This window comes from Canis aureus, chromosome 35 (genome assembly GCF_053574225.1).
Source record: "Canis aureus isolate CA01 chromosome 35, VMU_Caureus_v.1.0, whole genome shotgun sequence".
NCBI lineage: Eukaryota > Metazoa > Chordata > Mammalia > Carnivora > Canidae > Canis > Canis aureus.
Window position 1 is genome coordinate 27,109,678 of NC_135645.1, and position 21,128 is coordinate 27,130,805.

Genomic DNA, 21,128 nt, shown 5'->3' on the forward strand with positions numbered 1-21,128 from the left:
TTAAAAAAATATCCAATATGACAACTTCTTTAATTGGGATGTTCAGTCTATTTAATTTAATGTGGCTACTGATAAGGTTAGGTTTAAGTCTACCGTGCTGTTCTTTTCCCATTTGTCCTATCTGTTCTTTGTTCCATTTTCTTCCTTTTTCTATTTTTTTTAATTGCATCCTTTTTATGATCCAATTTAATCTCCTATATCAGTTTATTTGTTCATGAGAAAACTCAGGTGAACACTCATGGAGAACTTCTATAACTCTCTGGAGTTCTCTTTCAGAGAAACACTTTCCTCTCTCATGCTCTGTTCTGTGCTATCTGGCTGTCTGGGTCCACATGGACTCTCAGACTGTCTTCTCAATCCACAGAAGGTGTCTGTGAGCTTCTGTCAGGGTCCTTTCTCCCTGCACCATGGCCTGGAAACTCTTTCAAGATACTAAGTGGGAAGAGTTGTAGGGCTCTCCTCCGTTATTTACACTCTCTCAGGGATCACAGTCTTTGATTATCTGATGTTTTGCATTAAAATGATTTTTTCATATGTTATGCATGTTTTATTTTAAAAATATGTATTTTATTTATTTATTTAACACAGAGAGCGAACACAACCAAGTGGAGCAGCAGGTAAAGGGAAAGGGAGAAGCAGGCTCCCCACTGAGCAAGGAGCCCAATGTAGGGCTCCATCCCAGCCCTTGGGATCATGACCTGGGCCAAAGGCAGATGCTTCCCTAACTGAGCCATCCAGATGCTCCTTGCATGTGTTTTCTAGTTTTGTTTTTTTTTTCAGGCAACAGATGTTACTATATGTCTTGGCTGCAAGTAAAATTCAGACTGCTTTAATGATCTTGAATTCTTATTTTTCTAATTGTCTTCATATTTCCCTGTTTTATGATGTCCTGCTCGTATCTAAGTTCACATACTTTAAAAACTCACTTCAAAGTACAGTGCAATACAACTGCCATCTACCAGAATGCCTAAGGTAAAAAAGGCACACAACACTAAGTGTTGGTGAGGATACGGAGCAGTATGAGCTCTCTTACATTACTGGAGAAGTTTTAATCGGTGCCGCCACTTTGTGGAATGTTTGGCAATATTTACTATAGATAAACCTAGATCTTCTGACATAACGATTCTACTCCTAGGAATATACTCCACAGAACAGCACAAAATGAAAGCAGCTTCTCTCCCTGCAGCCATACCAAATTCCATTGCTAAGTGAGTTAACACTCTTCCATTTGATTTTAATTTTTGTAATTTTTGTTGGCATGTTGATATTCCTCACCTGAGGAATTTTCTACTCCCTTTACTCCCTGCTTAGTCCTTGTTCCTGTAGACTTTCTACATTTCCTTACTTATTTTAGTGAGCCATCCTGAGGGAATGGAAGTAAACTGGCATGTTTAAACAACTATGCTTAACAAAAAAGTTTACACTTTACTAAATCGCTAATCATATAATTGGAGCACATTTAGTTGGAAATAATCAAATTACAATCAAGCCACTATTTGTGAGATATTTGTTTTCATGTTTCCATGTACCTGCTGATAAAAGTAGTAAAAGTGCTACTACATATGCAATGTAATTTGATGATCATAATCTATAAAATATAAAATATGTAATATTCTCATAAAATTAAAATAATCTAAGTCAAAACATAATTATCTACCTCAAAAATGTTTATAATTTTAGTAACTTTATTATTTTTTACTCTATTTTTTTAAAGTAGGCTCTACACCCAAAGTGGGGCTTAAACTCATGACCCTGAGATCAAGAGTTGGATGCTCTGCTAATCCTAATTTGAGGAACTTTAAATGTTTGCTTAAAATAACAGTAAGAGATGTGATACATGTCATAAGTCCAAAATAAGCTTGTCTTTAATACATGCTTTACAAAGCATGTATTAAAGACACATTCAATATGAGTATAGTTACTGAAATACCACTAATACTAATGAAGTACATACCTTGCAATGTAATTTCCCTTATAAATATGTGAAAATTAATTCTCTTTAGAAAACTGAAGTCTCTGGGTATTACTGATAGATAGTTTGAAAGTACACTGAGACACATATACACACATAAACACAATATATACAATATCTCTGCTAAAACAAAATAAAAAAACATATGAATTCTTCTATATATACTTTATTTTAAAAATGGAATGCTATAGGCATTAGGCTATACATTGCTAGCAGTATTTTGGAGGTTTATCCTTATCATCAGAGAACTCTAAGACAAAGGACCACAAGAAATCCTAGTTGGCATATCATGCAGTTCTCACCATTTGATGAAACACTGAATTGTGTCTTGTGTGACAGAAACTGATATTAATGTAATTGACTACCTTTCCCTCATCAGTGTTCAATAGTCTGTAAGTTTGGATAAACCTGAATGACTTATCAATAAAATATGTATTCTGCAACATTTCTCAAAATGTTAGAATTCATGAATTCAAGAAATTAGGGTAGACAATATTATCACTGCTTTCTTAGATGCTGTTCTACAGTTACGAAAATTAAGTTTTGATGTCATGTAAACAGAGAAGGCAGGAAAGATTAGGGAATTAAAACATAAAAAGAAAGGAAAAACCTAAAAGGTAAGGGTAAATAACCATGAATGTTTTGTTTCTTCAGAGTAATCTATTGCTAACAACCCACGACCAAATCCAAGTCTATTGAACTTGTAGGTTGTGCTTCAAAATATTCAACCTAACCTTCCTTGGAGGAGAATACTATGAAGTTCTCATGAGATAATGTATATAAAATTGTCCTGTTACTAGTTCTAATTTCTTACTTCCATCAAAGAAATGTTTAAAGTGGACTTCCTTTTGAATAAACAAAAAGGAAAATCATCAGACCTAAAAAAATATATTGTAGGTTATACAAATTTATCCTAAAGAATCAGAGGAAGGGGATTTGGTTCTGAAAAGGATAGAATAGGCAAACTGTGTCCTTTTTCCTGCTTATCTACAAAATCGGAGCACAGTATACCCAGCGGATATTTGAGGACTCTGAAAAGTAAGCCGAAGCAAGTATCTTGGAGAAGATCAGAATGTGCAGTACTGAGTTGGGGATGAGCTGCCCATCCTCTGTCTTCTCTCCCTCTTGTCTCCCCCAACACTTGGAGCCTGGACTGAGTAGACTGAACAGCTGGAAGTGGACACCAGGTCACAGGGAGAGCTCTAGGACCAGCCTGCTCATCCATATTCTGGAAGTGAGAAATACAACTCCTAATGCTCAGGAAAGAATGTGAAAATCCCTTCCTCCTTTGCTTCTTTCTTCTCTTCCTTCTGTCTGTCCCTCAAGTGATCATGCGGTAGTGGTGAGGGCTGTGGCAGCTGGGAATGAAAGCTCACAGGTGCCAGAATACTTAAGAGGGGAAAACTTCCTCTCTATTCACTCACACTGTGGTTTTGAGAGGGTAGAGTCAACTCCCACCAGCTGCATTCCTTTTCCTCTCTGCCCTTGTCTCACTTGGCCCTGGATGTCTACCCAGTTGATGACAGTTTACAGAGAGTGGAGTACATAAAAATTCAGCCAGCCTTCCAGCTAAGAGACCTTAAAGAGGAGTCCATAGTGAACCAGAGAGTACTTGGAAGAATATGGAGAGAGAGGAGCTTGAGAAATCAATTTCATAGGCTTGTTTTTGAATTCCTGGGTTTACTTCCAAGCTGTACATATGTGGATTTGATTCTATTTAACGCACCAAAGACTTTGAGGACTGAACCAAAAGACCACCACTCAGGTCTCAGACTAGCAGTGAGATCTTGAACTTTTGGTTAGGTAAAGAAGAACCTAGAAACTAAATACTACATTTTTTCTTTTTACTATGTGCCATAGTAATTGATATAATAGAGATATATACAGAAAGCCACCTAAGTTAATGGTAACACATGTAAAGTGGACATGTTAGATCTTAATCTTCCACTATTTTTCTCATTCATAGACTCCTAACTTCTGTGTTGAAGATGATTTGAAAAAAGCACATTCCTTCAAGAGATGGATAATTGTCAAGGACACGGCATTACTTGGAAAGTGAAGTCAGAAATACTTTAGTAGTCTGAGGTTTGTGACATGCAAAATTAAAATTCTAAAGAGAGAATTCTAAAAATTCTAGCATGAGGGTAAAGTAGTGGAGGTATGGAAACCAAAAGGTTTATAAGAGCAGTTTTTATGATTAGACACCATTGTTATTTTTATTACCACTTATTAATATTTTGCAAGCAATCTGGTAATAATACTGGCACCATATTAAAAGTTGAGCATATTTTTTTTCAACAAATACAGATCACCTTTTCTGTGCTCTAACATTCATCTTCTAAAGTGATTCTTAACTAATTTGTTACTCCCAGGTATATTTTAGTCTTAAACTTAGCCACACTATTATGACTATTTCCTTCATGTTTAGCACTCCTTTTAAAAACGTATTTGTTGCATACATCACCATATTCCAGTTACTCTGAAATTAGTTGACACTTAAAAGTTTTTTACCTAATCAGAGATTCTTATTTCACTATTTTCTCTAGACATCCAACTGTAATGACAGTTTCTAGCTTTGTCTTCAATATTCTTTTCTTGTAATACCCTTAAGCCCACCTAAATTTACTTTAATGATTATGAAAAACTATCCCAAAGAGAAAACACCCAGTGATTCACTGTAAGATATTGTACTAACACTGACAGCAAGACCATTTATAGTTATTGAACATTCAGAATGAGCCAAATAATTGTGCAAAATATTTCATACATAATTTTTTAGTTATTCTTATAAAAACAAGTTATGGGGGGGGCACCGGGTGGCTCAGTTGGTTAAGCTTCTGCCCTCAGAGTCTGCTTTTCTCTCTCTCCCTGTGCCCCTCCACGTGCTTGTGCTCATGCTCTCTTTCTTTTTCAAATAAATAAATAAATCTTTAAAAAACAAAGAAAAACCAATTACAAAGGATAATAAAGATTATATGGCCCTTGGAACTAGATTACTTGGCTTTGAGTTCTGTTCTGTATTTTACCAACTCTCATTTCAGGCAACTTATTTTTCTGTGCATCATTTTCCCTCTCTGGAAAATGGGGATAAATGATAGCTCAGAGAGTGTTGTGAGAATTTAATGAGTTAATATGTGCAAAGTGATCAGAAGGGTGTCTAGCACATTACTACTTAGATGAAGAAGGTAAAGTTAAATGATCTTGAGTAACCTGCTATGGCAGATCGTGTTTTCCAAAAACAGCTTCAACAATATCTCCTACTCTCCGCCCTTCTGACAATGCTTCGTGGACATTGTTTCCACAAAGAGTTCAGGTCTATATTCCCCATCTCCTGAATCTGGGTGTTTTTGTGACTACAGGAAGTCTATATGATTTCCTAGGCCAGGTCATAAAGGGTGATAGAGCTATTCTTCTTGGGATGCTATGTTTAGAAACTATCTGCCATCCCAGGAGGAAGGCCACATAGCCATGGAGAGGCCCAGATGGGGAACTGAGGCCCTTGGCCCCCAGCGCTGGCTGAGCTCCCATCTGACAACCAGCACCATCTTGCCAGCTGGGTCAGTGAGCTACCTGCACTGTAGATTCTCCGGCCCCTGATCTGATGCTGCATGAAGCAGACATGAGCTGTCGTTGTTGAGCTTTGTCAAAAATTCACCTTTATAAGCAAAATAAATGATAGCTGTTATTTTAAGGCATTAAATTGCAGGCGTGTTTTCTTATGAAACATTGAGTAACTGCAACACTTGCTTAAGGTCATATGGTAGGAGACCCAAAGTTAAGACCCAAGTCCTTTCAAATTCATAATCTGAGTTCTCATCATAGAGTACACTGGTTACTCATTTATCTTGAACACACCTATTCTATAATCCAGAGCACTGATGAGTGAACCACAACATTTAAAGGACAATTGGTAATGGCGCTTGGATTATGAATAACTGTTATAATAAAAAAATACTCTTTTTATAGGATTTCATTGACAGATATGGTTTTTACTAATGCTTTCATGTTTTCTTAGACACTTATCTTTTTTGTAAGAAGCATAACAAGTATATCTTTATTTAGGCCATTAGAAATAGAAATGTATTTCTACAACTTTTATTTCATAAAAAATGCTTTTGTGACAACCTCATTCTATGGAAATAAGACAAGACGTTTTATCTTTCAACCTAGAATTAAAGAATAGATGCATTACAAAATGGCTCGCATGCATGCATGATTTGAACATTGTGAGCAAACTTACTCATCACTGCACTAAGTCTCAAGTACTCTGAGACCTCAGTAAAGTTTGACAACGATATCTTCTGCTGGCTTAGGAACAAATTTATAATCCATTCTTTAAACTGACAATTGCGAATGTCCCAATGTCATGTATTTGTGGCATTTCTGTAGCCAAATAGTGTAGAAAACTACGTAAAAATTATTGAAGTATACACTATAAATTTTTACTAATAAGAAAAGTATATGTTTTCTTTTTATAGTTACTAAGCATTATTGATAATTGATATAATCATCACAATTTGTCTACAACAAATTGGTGTTTTATAAATATTATTCTATTTAAGCCTTACGAAAATCCAATGATGCAGATATTAACATTTTCATTTTACAAATGAGGAGATGAAGGCTTTAACAGTTGCTTAGGGTTCTATGAGCAAGCCAGGATTTCAAACCAGGTCTCTCTGATTCTTTTGCCCAAACTTTGCTTGGAATAATACCTTGTCATTAGGTGAATATACATGTATATACACAAACATGCACTTATACCTATATACATATATAAGTGTATATATAAATATGTTAGATATATGAAGATATTCCTGACAATACTTATACATATTTATCCTTCCAAGTAATCTACTATTACATTTATCATCTGCATTCCACATTTTGACATCTTTTATTTATTTCATTTAAGAACTACATTGTAAATTACTTAAAAATAAAGTTTTTTTTTTTTTGTATATGCTATTGCACCAGGAATATTATATACTTAGCAGAAGCTCAAATATCAGCTGTATGGGTTACCTTTATATATAATTAAAATGCTTATTAGTCAAAAATATGTAAGAATATTATAGAAGAAAGCTTGGCAGAGTAGATATTAAAAATATTTACCACTTTCTTTTCTTTAAGACTATAAAGATTAAATATTATAATATCATTTAAATTCTCTAAGCTTTTTCATCAAATCTCCATCTAGCAATATTAGTAAACATTCAGATACCTATTATATTAGTAAATATTAGCAAATATTCAGATAATATCTGTTCCTATTTTCTGTACATGCCCAAAATGATTACTTATATGAATAGTTGAAATGTGAATGGGTGTTTTCAATGTATTTCCACCATAAGTAGCCCTCTATAGTGAAACTCTAGTGCTTGAATTTCATACTTTGAGTTTTACTTTGTGTTCAATATCACAATTAATGTATGTTGAATAACAACTAAATCCTAAATTGAGCTCAATGTTAGAACAGTATCTTCTGTCCAGTACAAGTAGAGTACCTACACGGATCCAGCATGGTTTACGTATAACAGATTCTTAGGGATCACAAACGCACATTCAAGGATGCTGCATGCAACAACAGTAGACACTCAAGATTCAGAACCTCCAATACATTGTTTCAATAGCTCTTTGTATTTATGGCTGTGTAATCAGCAGAAACTAAGATGTGCAGGTTGTACAGATGTGATGTTTCTGATCAGAATATGGTGTCTTAATTTGATTCATATCTAGTTCCAACATGTACAGCTATTCCATGTATTAATGCCATTGGCCTGAGCCTGAATTTCCCAATGACTATTTTATATCCAGGCAGATCACCTGTAAGCTGGTGCTTGGATAATCCAATTTTCAGAACAAACAGGAGCTTTTCTGAAAAACCAGTTATGGCATTTCATGAAGTAAGTGTTTCTGTTGGAAAATTTGGAACTATAGAGGCAGTTTTCTATTTTAGCTATAAATCTCAGTAATCAGAAGCCATATATTCACCAAATTTTTGCATAAGTCTTTTATATCCATGAATATGTAAATATTTTAAATATGATAAATATTTTAAATATGGTAAATTATTCCTAGCAGATCTTCCTTTATGCAACTTCAAATTCTCTAATTAATCTATTTCACACATTTTCATATCAGATTGTCTTAAATTGAGACATACTACAGATACTTAGGTAAATAGGCAATGAACCAAAAAAAAAATTCATTATCAACACAAACCAGTTTTTCTCTCATGTCTGTTCCAAGTGCATATTACATAGGCCTCCATTAAAGCAGGCATTTGTTTTTGCAGTGCTGATTCTAGGGCCACCTCAACACCAGTATGCAAGCACTTGTAAGAAGAAATCATCTTTATGTTAAAATTCTCATTTTCTTACTACAATGGTTAGCATATATTAGGTGCTCAATAAATATTTGCTAAATGATTAACCCAAAAAATTGTGGTCTTTGATAGTCTTTGACGTACAAGACCAATTTTTAAATATACAGTAAATATTACTAAATTATAAATATTCTGATACAGTTTCTTTAAGGAGGCAGAAACACTTGCAAAAGATACCAGGAATTAACATAAAATTTTACTATATCTGCTATCAAAGAAATATTATATTCAAGTACTATTTGGAAAATTAATCCTAAATTGTAATACATGCTTTTATTTTGAAGCCTGCAATTTTAGAACTTTTGTCTCAAATTGCTGTATTGACAAATATATTCAGCTTCCATGTTTGACTGCATATTTAAATTTGAATGAATGTGTAATTTTCCTTTTTTGCACCTTTACAAATAGGAAAATATAAAAATAACAGCTCTATTGCAAAAATCACTTAGCTGATACTGCATTTTCAAGTACAATCACCTTTGATTATTCTCAAGTGGAACAACTTTGGTAAATGTATAATTGACTGCAGTTACTCTTCACTCAGCATATAATAGAGAAGTCATGGGTAGAGACTGTGTATGACACGGTGAAGAGGTAATGAGTATACACCTCAAGTTACATGATAATATTAGACACTGTATGATTAAATACCTCATGAATAGTAGGGATAATAAATGCCTAGAATTTCAAGAAGAAACATGTTAATAAGGAGTGCAGTAGCTAAAACCAGCCTAGAAGTGTGGCATTTTAACTGGTCCTTTTCTATGGAGAAGTAAAATGGGAAAAATAAATGAGAAAAAAAGATGTGGAGATGAAAATGAATATCACAAGTTCCTAAAAAAAAGAGGAAACCAGCTTGGATAAAATAAAGAACTGCCAGGGGAAAGGAAAATTGAAAGTAGTTATGGTGAGTTATGGTGAGTCAGAGTCTTCTACAATAGCTTAAAGAATTTCCTGTTTACATTAAAGAACACAGAAGTGTTTGAACGAAGAAACACAGTTTAATTTAAGCTGGAATCTGTTGACAGCATAACAAATCTATTAATCTATTCTACAAGATAAGGGAGCAGACCAAGTAGGAGACCAAGGAATTGATCCTGAGAAGAAATACTTAACATCAAGGATTGTGGTAGTGAAAAGAAGAAAAAGTGACATTACGGAGAAAAAAAGAAAATCATTTTAAGGTGGTGTGGATAAACAAAACAAAACAAGAAAAACAAGGTGGGGGTTATGTATAGTTTTAAAAATACTTATTAATTACATTTAATATACTCAGCGATGTCGATTCTATCACTATGGATAGGGTTTGGGGCTTTTGACACAGATATCTTATATTCAAATCCCACTGGTTGATATACACTGCCTTAGGTTTATTTAGAGTTAATTACTTAACTCTGCAAGTCTGAATTTACTCAACTGTAAAAACAGAGATGAAACCAAACCTTCCTGTGGGGATGATGCACAATACAATGTACGTAACATATTTAGCTAATGGCTAGCTAGCTATCATGAGCAATGGATGAAGGCTAGACTGTGTTTTAAGGTCAATCATTCCATAAATAGTGACAAGAGAGAAACTCTCCTGTACCTAAAATATTAGGAAAACCCCTGTGACGGATAACCAAATATCCCAGTCATGTATATTACAGATGAACTTCCATTTCTCAAAAAATGGAATTTTAAACGCATGATATATTACTATACTTCATAAATATATTCATACACAATAAAAAAGCACTTTAAGATTTAACATACTTATGTTGTTTTGTAATGTCTGATTTTATTCAAATATTGATACTCAATATTTTTAGACTTTTATATTCCTCATAGTAAATCAAATAAAAATGAAACCAAATTTAAAACATAGATTAGGTTTGCTTTGTGGCAGAAACGTAATTCAGGAGAAAGAAATCTTGACACATGTTTCAATTTGGCAGAATAAAAGTTTTTGTTTGAGACAAGTGAATTTAATTTTTGGTAACCAAATTCGTTGTTTGAAGTCTAAGATTCACAACAGAGTTATTATACACATATAATTGCCCAGTTTTATACAAGGCTGGTAGATAGCTCTACAACATATCCAACAAACATTTCTCCCTTTACCCTCCTACTCTTTAGGAAGATCACATCTTCTAAACCATTCTAAGCAATTCACTTAAATATTACTAGGGAAAACCAGACCTGTTATAAAGGGATCCATTTAAAACCTGTCCTAGTATGAATCCATTCAACAAACATATTGTGTGCTCATTTAGTCAATCAATTCTGCTTAGTGCATCAAAAGTCTTTGATCTGTGAAATCTCTTTTTTTATTTTTCATTTCTTCACAATTCCTTTTATGGGATTTGAATGTTTTCATTCTTTTCCTCATGATGATGGAAAATAATTTATCATAGGAATCCAGGAATGGTTTTTTTTTTTTTTTGTTAAAATTCTCAAGAATACAGGCCTTCCTTTATCCACCTCAGATATAATGTAACATTTAGATGCAGAGACCCTAGTGTCAAATATACTGGATGAAAATCTTGACCCATCCACTGATTACGTAACCTTAGGAAAGTTAGTTAATTTCTCTGTCTCATTTTCTTATCTATGAAATAGTTGTGAAAACAGCATTTATCTTCTAAAAGTATCTTGATAATTAATTGAGTTAATATTTCTAAAGAACTGAGTACCTCACACACTGTGTAATGATTCCCTTATACATGATTTTATCTAACCATGTAAAGGATCTTCTTATTTTAAAGCCTAACATAAGAAATGAAATGTTAAAAAAAATAAAAAACAAGAAATGAATTGTTATTTGGAAAATAGTTATTCGATACATAAAGCACATAATTTATAATTTCATCTTTTCTTAAATAAAACAGTGTCATCTTTCATATGTATAAAATCTGCTCTTTTCCAAAGTTCTAGACTATTTTCAAAGTTTAAAATAGCTATAATTAAAAAATAGCTATAATTTAATTAAAAATTACTTAAAACACAATTATATAAACTTTTATCATATATATATCTCTTACCCATCCTTTTTCAAAGCAAAAAACTAATATAATAGGGACTATGAAATATTGAAGCCATTAGTGACCATAAGACAATCTTTCACAGCATTCCTGTTTTACAAACGAGACAGAACTTTATAAAGATGCAGCTCATTCTTCAGAATTTTCCCTTGAGACAATAACAGAGCTGGATGTAGAACTCAAGCCTTCTGACTCCCTGGATTTCCTGGAGGAAGGATTTCCTCCACACTGCAATCATGCCTCAGATCTCTATACATTAAATATTTCATTAGCTTTCTCTTATCTCTCCTTCTCCTTGAAGTATCATAATTTGAGCCACCTGTAGTATTTCTGAAGTCGAGACACTATGGCTTGGTTTAAAACTGGGTATGGGGGCAGCCTGGGTGGCTCAACGGTTTGGCGCCGCCTTCAGTCCAGGGCGTGATCCTGGAGACCCGGGATCCAGACCCACATCGGGCTCACTGCATGGAGCCTGCTTCTCCCTCTGCCTGTTTCTCTCTCTCTGTCTCTGTCTCTCATGAACAAATAAGTAAATTAAAAAAAAAAAAAAAAACTGGGTATGATGACTTGCTTTGTGGCAACTTCTCCACCCTTATGAACCATCTGTATAATCCTCAAACGTCTTATATTGGTCTCCTAATTTTGCCTTCACCCAGCAAATTACTACATCATTCCTGTGGTCCTAACCCCAAGTGGATGCTCTGTCCCTTTATTTGCAAGTCCACATCACCATCATCTTTTGCATAAATGATTCCAATGACTCTTTCCACTTTTCACCCAGAACCTTACTATAAAGTTTTGACACTAGAGTAAGAGTGATTTCTTAAAAATGTTAAGGCAGCATTTACAGGCAGAGACTTTAGATAAAATATTTTTACCTTACTGCTTAAACCCTCTGATTGCTAGAATTACATTTTGAATAAAACTTAAATTGCTTACATAGCTTAAAATGCAGTTCTGCAAGATCTGGCTCCTGCCTACCTCTCCAATCCCTCTCCTCCACCCTCATTTTGTTCCAGTCATACTATCCCTCTTACACCTTCTGGAATATACCAAGCTATTTGTGCTTTAGAATCGATTCTCTAACTAGTCTCTAGCACATCCTGTGTTCTTATGTTCTGCATAATATTACTGCAAGTTGAATTTATTTTGTTCTTTTATTAGTTTGTACTGCTATTCTTGAGAGCAGGAAACATCATTCTTGTTCATGACTTCTCCCCTGTGCCTAGAACAGAACTTGGCAATACAAGTTTGCTCAGTAAGTATTTGTTGAATGGGTGACTATGACTTTTATAGTCAATATAGGATCAACTACCTTCCAGGTCAATTATCAGTAAATTGTTATCACTATTTACTAGAGAAGATATATTCCTTAATATTCTTTCTTCAACATACCTTCAGCATGCCCTTACCAGAGCTTAGACCTAAGATTTCTTCAAAGTATTTTCGATCCATTTCAACAGTTCTTAGGTCTACCATAAACATGATCTTTGTTTACAGAAAGCCTATGTTGAGTATCATAAAAGAGTGTCTTGTGTGAAAAGTATATATGTAAGAGTTCTATCTGAGGGGCAATATTCATTTATGTCTCTAGACTTTCACTGATTTTCCTTACTTCATAAAATGCAATTTTCCCCATTACTCTGTCATCTCCTTGAGGCTTCTTTTGCTTGCCTGGAACCCTCAGATGTAAAAGCAACATTGTCAGCATGTTTGGTTATGTGTGTGCCCATTAGAGTGCCTAGTTAGAGTAACTTGCCAACGATGAGCAATCAAAAATTATGAGCTAGTGATGAAGATTCTGGTCCTTATGTGCCTGTGTGCCAGTGTTAATTCAGGCAGTGAGGAATTTATGTCTTCCCTGGGTATTGGGTGTTGGGAAATGCAAGGGCTATGTGTTGCTGCATATAACAGCACTTTCTTAATTAAGATTGGAAGCCAGAATTAGCTTTACTCAATATGTATTATCGCCTTACAGATGAGAACACTGAGGCAGTGCAGCATGATGAAAGATGCCAGCAGTTTAATTACAATATCTCAGTGTTATATAAAAAGATAATTGTTACTTTAACTTGAAAAGAGGGTTATTAAATTATTGAAAAGAACTTAATAAAAGAAGAACTTAATATTTGCTTTCTGTAGGTGTTTCCAGTATATTTCCTTTTTTTTTTTTAAAGATTTGATTTATTTATTCATGAGAGACACAGAGAGAAGCAGAGACACAGGCAGAGGGAGAAGCAGGCTCCACACAGGGAGCCCGATGTGGGACTCGATCCTGGACCCTGGGATCACGCCCTGGGCCAAAGGCTGATGCTCAACCGCTGAGCCACCCAGGCGCCCCTCCAGTATATTTCCTAATTACATAATAACACTTTTAGACATGTTTACTTTTCTTTAATAATAAATAATACTGCAATGGTTGTATATTTTTATTTTTTACTAGGAGGTAAGCCAATGTGAATCAGGTGAATCAGGACTTACACAGTGTATAGTGTACAGAGGATAAGAGTACCTGAATTAAAAATTCAAGTTTTTATAAATATCATTAATAGATTTTAGGTTTTAGGTAAATTTTAGTTTTCCTATATTGATTATAGTAACTATAAAAATAATTTAAATATTTTATAAAATATTTAAGATTAAAGAAGCAAAGCCAATGCTAATCAAAAGACTCCCCAAGATAATTTTTCTGTCTTATCATTTTTAGAGATGTGTTTCAGGAGTAAACTACTTTAGTGATTTGTGTTAAGAGACTTTAGAAAAACTGACAAGGGTTACTGCTTGATAATTTATTGGAGGAAACAAAATTCTCATTTACTGAATTCTATAAGATATATCTTGATATCCTGAAAACACTCATGTTGAAATGCAGGACAAATATCTAACTGATAAATTAGCTTTTGTTTCTTGGCTATTGAAAAATAGATAAAATTCACAAACTGAGCAATTAGACATGATTTCTTCTATTTCCTAAGATGCAATGTGATTATAATTTATGTGTAATTTCTGAACCACAGTACCTTATGCTTTTTGCCAAATGTTTCCAACTTACACCAGTCATATACTTTGGCCTAATTAAAAAATACATTGCACAGAACTCTCAGATTTTCACAACAAGTGTGCTATCATTGCCTCCAGCAGTCGATCAAAGCTATGTCCACGCTGGCCCTGTAGTAGGTGTTTATGAATATACCTATTTCAACCAGTAGACTTCAGGCTCCTGGTGTGCAGAGAATATGCAATATTCATCTGTGTATCCTCTTAGACCCAACAGAGGGCCTCCTGAATGGTCTGCTGAGCACTAGTAAACTTTCAGCAAATACCTATTGAATTAAATTGGATGAGAAAAATTATACTAAGAATCTGGGTAATGGAGAATGTCAGTCACTGTGTAACTAAGCAGTACAGGGGAAAACGCTGAGTGTGCATGCTTGCATTGCTGGAGGGCACACAGGCACAGAGGCTGCCAGATTTAAAGCATTACAGGATAGAAATATATAATTTACCAAGCACTTAATATGTATCAGGCATGCGGTAAAACACCATACATGCACCATCTCGTTCAATCGATCACAGCCACTTTGTAAGGTAGGATTTTATCTCATTACAATATACATAGAACCCAGAGGCCATTTGGTGTAATGGTTAAACTTAATGCATTCTGCTTTCAGACTTGAGTTTGATTCCTGATTTTGCCAATTAAAATCACTGTAGCACCGACACAGGTAGAAGCCTAGTTGGTAACTGGGAAATATTTCTCAAAATGTAAAACAACATTCTTTGACATCACTTTCAAATTTTTTTTATATAAGTCGTCTTATATTTGTATGACAGCCTGGTATTTAAGACCCTTTATCGTTTGGTCCTGAGAAGCCTTCATAACTCCTTGCCTATTGTATCAATCAACACGGCCACCTTAAACTTTCTGTGCCCCAAATCTACTGTGCATCCTCCAGGGCCTTTGCAGATACTTCTCTTTAACCTAAAATACCTATTCAAAGTTGACCTCAAATCACAGTTTCTTCATGAGATCGAGACTTTTCTCTTTAAAAGGCAATTGTTGCCACCATTGTTCTCCATGATTTATCTGCATCAATTAAGCTTCATATTAAAGTTAACCTGTGGTCATTCCCCAGTCCCCTACACTAGCTAAGGCATTCTTTGAGGTCAGAGACAATTACCAGATTCCAATGTATATTTTTTACATTACAAAGAACATATTGATATCTGAAATTAAACATTAGTTGTTTAAAGAACTAATATAACTCCACAGACGTTAAGACTGATGAAGATGGCAAACCTAGATCAGAATGCATACTGTCTTGTTCTAAATTCAGTCCTCTAACAAGTGGTTCTCAACCCCAGAGGCAGATTAAAATCACCTCAGGAATGAATGAATGAATGAATGAATGAATAAATAAATAAATAGAAAGAAAGAAAGAAAGAAAAGAAAGAAAGAAAGAAAGAAAGAAAGAAAGAAAGAAAGAAAGAAAGAAAGAAAGAAAGAAAGAAAAGCACCTCAGGAACTCTGGAAGTTACTGATGGCCTAGTCATACCCCAGACCAATTAAATCAGAATGTCTGGGAAGCATAGGTGAGGCCATTTCTCAACGTTTCCAAGGTTATTCTAATTATTCTAACGTACAGCCAGGGTTGACAAGTACCATGACATGACATGTGTGTTCCCTGTAACCCATTTCTAACTTTCGAATGAAAATGAGAAAAATAATACCCAGATAATTGCCTTGTTTTCACCCCCAGATTATGTGCATTCTATGAAAAAACAGCCATTGCCTCCAGCCATGGCTCATTAATGGTTTAATGATAATAAAAACCATATTCATTATTATGTTACTGTTTTCAGACAAGATGCTTGCTACTAGCTAAGGTGGAAGACTTGCTGGGAGAACTCTCCTCCAACTTTCTCTTTGTCTCACATGTGCCTGTACCAACAACTCTAATGCCTCAGGGGGCCTGGTGTTCTGCTCCACCAGGGAACTTGGCTCAACAGTGTATCTAATAGAACTGTTTTAGAAAAGAAGAGTGTTAGTCTTGCTTGGTCAACTGAGGAGAAAGCAAGCAGTGAGAGCAAGTTGAATAAATACCAGACCCTTCTGTGTCACAGTCACCATCCAAGTTGAAGGAAATTACAAATACCTAAGTATCAACTCCCAAACCAGTGAAAACTATCTTGTTTCCCTAATTTTGAGTTCACTCTTACACAAAGTGTATTCAGACACTGGCACTTTTAACGTTAAGTCTTTGGCTTAATGACTTTGCATTATCATTGGCTTGGTTATTTCAAAAACAACATCAGGCAAAGGAAAGAAGTAAGAGTAAGAAAAGCTCCATTCTATTAAGTTTGGTTTTTATGCCTATGTAAACTTGGTTTTGGTTCCTTCAGCCAAATGAGAATCTCAGGAAATAAAAGGATCAAAGTGAAGTGCTCACTAGTTTCACCTTATCCCCTTAGGTCTTCTTATGATGCAGCTGAGCAATCCAGGACACTATTTTTGTCATAGCCTATGCAGACTTGGCAAAAGTGGAACCTGGGGTAGAGAGTTTTCTACCTGTTGGTCTAGAATGTAAAAGCCGAAAGGTGGAGCAGCAAGCAGATGAGAGCTATTAGCTATACTGAATCTAAAATCAAAGGTATGCCGGATATAGATGATAGCACTAGGAGAATTTAAACAGTCACAGACATATACAGTTTTTTCCCTCCTATATGGGTTCTTACAGCTCCAGCAATGTTTTCAGACACTAGGATATCTTAAAGATGTCTTCTAACTAAAGAGTACCCTTATTTCTCTCTTTGAAACATAACAAACCCTTTAAAACTGTTTCAAGAAGCTGAGCTAGGATATAGAAGGCCACACTGTTATATTAATTGGGGTTCCTTTCAATGTTGACCCTGAAATAAAAATCCAGTCTAAGTTGTTTACTTGGAAAGTGAAGGGGGCCAGGTGGGTTTGGAGGTGGATTATGAGACAAGGAAGGAAGGTAGCACATTCAAAAAGATATTCTAAGCCAGCTACCAGTATGGATGATACTGGAGTTTAATCCGGCTGGAAAACTATGCAAGTCCAGAGCAGAGGAGGCACCTGAGAATTATCCCACCAAAGAGGTGAGGAATTTGGTTCCAATTCTCATCAGTCATTCACTGAAGGCTGCTCCTGGGGCATATTTATTCCCTAGAAAGTAAAATCCAGCCCCAAGAAACTAGTGAATTCTGAAGTGGTAGGAGTGAAAAGGATGAGACATGATAGCACCCGCTACAAATGTACATTTGGTTATTGAGTACTGTTCCTTTCAGAATCATAGTATGTCCTCTCTGGGATTTTCATACGCTCTAGGGATTTTCAAATTAACCGTACTCTCATAGGCACTCTCTATTGACCCTGCCCCATTGCTATTTCTGGGGTCAATTTATGAGGGATTGTGGTAATTCTATTCAGGTGTAATTGGATCCTTATTCATCACATACATATTATATACTGTCACCCATAATTCAACAAAGTTCTATCAAATTAGAAAACCCTGAACTCTTAGAAGAGCACACGATTTTTTTTTTAAGCAAATCTACAGGCATCTTGAGAATACTTTTTTTTTTTTTTAATAAAAGGAGAAAGGTTTTATTTGGTAGAAGCTAAAATTTCTAAACTATGTAGAGACCACACAAAGACCTAAAATTTGAAATGGAAACAATGGACCTATGATTGTTATAAGCTTCTCATGAAGCAAACCCTATAATAATTTTCCATCTCCAAAGTCAAAAGGATATAAAGGTTAAAAGTAAAAGGTCTTTGTGGTGAAAAGTGGAGGCAGATATAAAGGACATTTTTGAGGCTACATTCATCTTTCTAAAGAGATATAATTAGAATTGTATTCTGCTTTACCCATTTCTAGCCTACATCATAACATGGAAATACCCACACATTTAAAAAGCATAATTTTGTTTGGAGAAAATAACAACACAAAATTACAGGATTGTTTTTAATTTCACTGCTCACTGTCTACATATATATATATATATATCCCTATATAAATAACAATAGCACTGTTTTAGGCAACAAAACTTACCTGACCTAACTTTTGTAGGATCTGCATGATTCTGCATTTTGAAAGCAAGCTTGTGTTTTCCAAGGTATATTTCTTAAACAATTTAAGACAGTATTTAAAAAGTATTTTGTGGGATCCCTGGGTGGCGCAACGGTTTGGCGCCTGCCTTTGGCCCGGGGGCGATCCTGGAGTCCCGGGATCGAATCCCACGTCGGGCTCCCAGTGCATGGAGCCTGCTTCTTCCTCTGCCTGTGTCTCTGCCTCTGTCTCTCTCTCTCTCTCTCTCTCTCTCTGTGACTATCATAAATAAATAAAAAAATAAAAAAAAATAAAAAGTATTTTGTGATACTGATAGTCTTCACTCATACTTGTTGATACATCGCATACTATAGAATCTCCATAAAGTCTGAAACATAGATAATATTATTTATTTTTTACAGATAGAAATTGTCCTTGGTGGTGTTATATTTTCACATGTCCACACCTTTTTAAAAAATATTTTATTTATTTACTCATGAGACACAGAGACACAGGCAGAGAAAGAAGCAGGCTCCCCACAGGGAGCCAGATGTGGGATTTGATTCAGGGAATCTGCAACCACGCCCTGAATCAAAGAAAGATGATCAACCACTGAGTCACCCAGCCATCCCACATGTCCAGACTTTATAGACATACTGTAGAAGAGTTTCTAGTCTCCTTAGCAAAACAGAATGTAATAATGTCATGGTGGCAGATGACTTTCTCCATTGAAATTTGTTTCTTCCCCACAATAACATTTTTAAGAGCTATCCATGTTAAAATATATAGATGTAGTTGATTCACCGCAAATGTTTTTTTTATTTTATTTTATTTATTTATTTTTTTGATTCACCGCAAATGTTGTTTAGCATCCCATTATATGAAAATTCTATAATGTGTTCATTTCTATATTGCTGATCATGAAGTTATTTAAAACTATTTGTTTTTTAAAATAGTGCTGTGATAAACCTCATTGCACGTGGTACCAGGTATGAGGGTAGGAAAATTTACTGGAAAATATAGAATTTCTGGATCATAGGCTATATACTCTTCAGCCTTACGACATGCTACCAAATTTTTCTCAAAAATGATTAAACCAATTTATAGTTTCAACAACAGTGAATGAGAGTTCCTATTTCTCCACATCTTCCAACATAGTTGGTATAATCGACATTTTGGATTTTTGCCAATCAGGAATGTGTGAGATGGTATCTTATACATTTTAATTTGCATTCTCTTGACTTCTGGGGAGGATGTGGATGACTGTATAATTGTTTCTAATCATTTACTACCCTAACTATAAGAGGATTGCACCTCCCTACTCTACCTACCCACTGACATTATGTTGATCCTGTGTCTTGCCAATGTAAAAGAGGCACAAATGACATATCTCATTTCTAAGTAGAAGCTTCAAGAGCCATCACATCCCTCTTTTCCCCTCTGCCTCCCAACAACAAATATCAGAAAAGGGCTGGTCCTCAACTTGCATTACAGAATGAAGGAAAGACATAGGGCTCAGCCCCATAGCAAACATAATATAAACAAAGGGTGAAGCCACCATTGAGATATTGAGCCTTTTGTTATCACATTACCTAATTAATGTAAAAGACTTATTACATGAATTAGTTCTGAAAATATGGTATTCCTACCTAAACAAACAAAATACCCCTAAAATATATAAGTATCATCTCCAAGGCCAGGCTACAGAGTAGTTATTGAACTGGGAAGATGATAACTGGTATATGGTGGAGAAACACTTGTAAATTGATAACATACCAAAATGGTTTATAGTTATAGATGAAAAGACTGGGAAATTAAATGTTATTTATGTATCTTACATGCTACTGACTATATTGGACAATGTCACAAGAAGAGATAAGTTCAAACACACACAAAATTGGCTGTTTTGCAAAGAGCAATGGAAGTGAATAAATACTCAAGATTCATGTCTTGTAGGGTTGAAAGAATTGACTGTTTCTCATCTCTATCCATTGAGAAATGTTTTCAGTGGCAAGGCTGAAAAACTAACTCAAGGGTTAGGCTACCACACATTTTATTAAAACTTTTGAACTGATTGATTTGGCCCCCCAATAAATCCTTTAAGACAAAATGGCTAAGGGAAAATATACTAAAGGTATGGGTTTCTTAAGATCTAGGTACTGACAGTTAAATCGAGAAAGAGACATTATCGGGACAAGATTTATGAGTTTAGCACATAGAACAGGTTAGACTTAATGGATGAAAAGATAACCAAGTTGTTAAAGAGTTATGAGCTATACTTCCATAAAAGCTATTAGTCTGGATTAGAAAAGCTAAAAACTTAAGAACAACCATTAGGCCCAAAATGATATTGATAGGAAGCAGACTGAGAAATCAGCTGAGTTCCTGAAGAAGGTATATTTTTCAAACAATCACTTTAAGATATGTCTAAGGAACATCTTGGGAAAGAAACGACAATCCAGACAGCAAAACCATAGGCCATAGAAACAGCAGACTGGGGAGTTATGTCCAGGGTGTAGAACCTAGAAAGTAAGAACAATTTCCTAATTTTGAAAACATACCACACTGTATTAATTTTCACTGCTTTAAAATAAACCTTTGATGACCTCCGTCATTTTTTTTTTCTTTTTCAGAAGAATGACATTCAATCTCAAGATGTATTAAAAAAG

At 34.9% G+C, this 21,128-nt stretch overlaps 1 protein-coding gene across 24 annotated transcripts in view; it reads right to left on the bottom strand.

Annotated features, from left to right (window-relative positions):
- Positions 1–21,128, bottom strand: part of EPHA6 (EPH receptor A6) — an 887,621-nt gene that overhangs the window by 478,548 nt on the left and 387,945 nt on the right. The gene's annotated exons all lie outside the window — the stretch shown is intronic.